General features: G+C 43.6%; 1 pseudogene across 1 annotated transcript; it reads right to left on the bottom strand.

Annotated features, from left to right (window-relative positions):
* Window positions 1-546: 546 nt before the first annotated feature.
* On the bottom strand, window positions 547-1,366 carry LOC311607339 (nucleophosmin-like; annotated as a pseudogene). The gene has a single exon. The product of its transcript is annotated as a nucleophosmin-like (transcript).
* Between the last annotated feature and the right edge of the window lie 1,370 nt (window positions 1,367-2,736).

Raw genomic sequence — 2,736 nt, 5'->3', positions numbered from 1 at the left:
AGGAGATCAATGGAGCCAACAAAACTGTGTCTGGGGAGGGTGTGTGTGTGCTGCAGAGACTGATGCACCAACCAAGGACCATGCATGGTGAGGACCTAGACCCTTTGCTTAGATGGGCAGCACAGTCTCCTTTGTGGGTCCCATAATATGGGGAGTAGGGACTACCTCTGACACGGACTCTATTGCCCACTTGTGGATCACTTCCCCCTGGTGGGGCAGTCTTACCAGGTCACAGAGGAGAGGGTTCAGGCAGTCCAGAGGAGACTTCATAGCTGAGGTCAGATGATAGGGGAGGAGGGTCCACCTTTCTGAGGACTAGGGGAGAGGGGAGAGGGTGTGAAGGAGGGCGGAATCTGGAGGAGATGGGGGAGGGGCCTACAATTGGGTTGTAAAGTGAATACAGAGAGACAGAGAGAGACAGAGAGAGAGAGAGAGAGAGAGAGAGAGAGAGAGAGAGAGAGAGAGAGAGATTATGAGACAGAGAGAAACACAGAGAGAGACAGAGACAGAGAGAGACAGAGAGAGATTGACTTCCTTCACTGCCAGAGATCTTGAATTACCCCTTGTTCAGTCATCCCACCCAGAAGCATTTCTCACATAATTAATGAATTTGGCTTCCACTTTTGGAAGAGAACCACCTTTCTCTATATTTGCTTGCATTTTTGTCTTGCTTTCTTCTGCATAGCTGGGTTCTTTTGGTGTTTTAGGAGGTTTTTTTCCTGTTTTTTTTTTTTTTTGATGGACTCTTGACCCTTTGATCTTGGTGTTGATGGTTTTAAGTCTTTTTCATTTTGGTTTGATTTCTGTGCATTTTTTGGCTGGTGTATCTCATACAGATTTCTTCAGTGGTACTTTTTTTTTTCCAGTTTCCTCCTCAAAATCATCATCTTCTTCTTCATCATCCTGATCATCTTCATCAAATTTTACTTTTTTTCTGCTGAACTCTGTTACCACCTCCAGGGGCAGATTGCTTTCTAGACATACTTAAGTGTTTTACATCATCCTTATCTTCATCTTTGGACTCTGCATCTTCCTTTACAGCTACAAGGTGCTACCCACTAATACGCACAGGCCCTGAAGTGCATTTCAACCCCAAGACCACAGGTGGTGTAATTTCAAAGCCCCCAAGGAAAAGCATTGGTTGTGCAGACATTTTCAAAGTTGTTTCGATTGAACTGCCTTTGTATTTCATTGCTTCTGCCTCTAAGATGTGTACTTCATCTTTTGCCCCTGCCCTGAGACTGCCCATTCTTAATGACAGCTGGTGCTCATTTTCAGCATTATCCAGTTTAAAGTGATAATCTTTGTCTGCCTTTAATTCACAACCAGAAAGGTAGTTCTGAGGCCTAAGAGGACTCGTGCCCATCCCGTTTTCCACGAGGCATGCACTTCAGTGTGAGAGAAGTCGGACGGAGAAGACCACGACACGCAGGATGGAATCACGCCAAGCCAGTGCATGCCTTTAATCGCACCACCCAGGGGCCAAACTCAGATACAATTCCCAATTGGTAAGCTTGCACGCTAGAGACATCACATACCATATTTACAGATTATTATACAAATCCTCTACAGGGTTACTAGAAAGGCAGCTAATTTACGGTGGGGACAGGAACGAGAGCAGCATTTGTGATTGCCAGTAAGTTCATCTCCGTGCGTGCAACCCTGGCCAGTATTGAACCAGATGATTCCCTAATTATGCAAATCATATTTATTAGTGAATTGATAACTGAGGATTCTTTATAAACAAAAAGAAGTCCACTAACATTTGCTTCCTGGTTTCTATTGCAAACGCTTTCCATGTGTACGGAATAAACATTCTCTGAGAAAAAAACTCTGAACATTTTATGAGGCATGGAGAACCTCATATTCAGTTGTCGCCAACCACGCTGTGGTCCTAAGGACACCCTTTTATAATGATGGACCGGATTTGTTCGAAGGCAGAGTCCTTCACAGGTGTAGGCATAGAAGGAAAGGCATCATAGTGGAACTGGTGCTTACCTGAGTTGCTTCATGACCAGAACGTGGTAGTAAAGGGGCCTTTGTCTTCCTGCTAACCCCTCCCTCAAGTGAAGCACCCTATTGAACTTTGGAGACCAACATTATGGTCGCAACATTTGACTAACATGTGGTTTACTGATGGCTCGTCAACTACTGACGGAACCAACACTGATGGAAAGTGGCAGCCTGTAGACTGAAGAAGGAACCACAAAACCAGAGCAGCACTATTGGCAACAGCTCACAAAGCAAAAGGAGAATCGTCTGTCTTCTCCAGTTCATGGTATGCTCATCAAAATGGGACACCACTGACTGACTGATAAACGGTCATGGGAGGCATGAGTGGAAATGGCCAAACCAGCAAAACTTAACAAAGTCATCAAATTTTATGTAGCTCCTATAGACAAGAAGATGCCTGAAAATAATTGAATAGTGCATACATTGGCATCATGTTTTTAAAGACTAGAATATTACAATTTGACTGGTGTCCCCTTTACTACCAATAAGTTTGTTTTTATAAACTAAGGTCTCTTTCTTTTGAGATATTTGTTGTTAAACCTCTCCCAAGTTCAGAATAACATTAGCAAAAATGGTAGAATAAACATTTGAAAAACTTGAAAGTTTATCCCTAGCATTAAAAATAAGTGGAAGGGGCTGGAGAGATGGCTCAGAGTTTAAGAGCACTGCCTGTTCTTCCAGAGGTCCTGAATTCAATTCCCAGCAACCACATGGTGTCTCACA

The sequence above is a fragment of the Acomys minous genome, assembly GCF_964271855.1.
Source record: "Acomys minous genome assembly, chromosome: 10".
NCBI lineage: Eukaryota > Metazoa > Chordata > Mammalia > Rodentia > Muridae > Acomys > Acomys minous.
The sequence above is the reverse complement of the archived record's forward strand: the minus strand, read 5'-3'. Positions and strand labels throughout refer to the sequence as shown.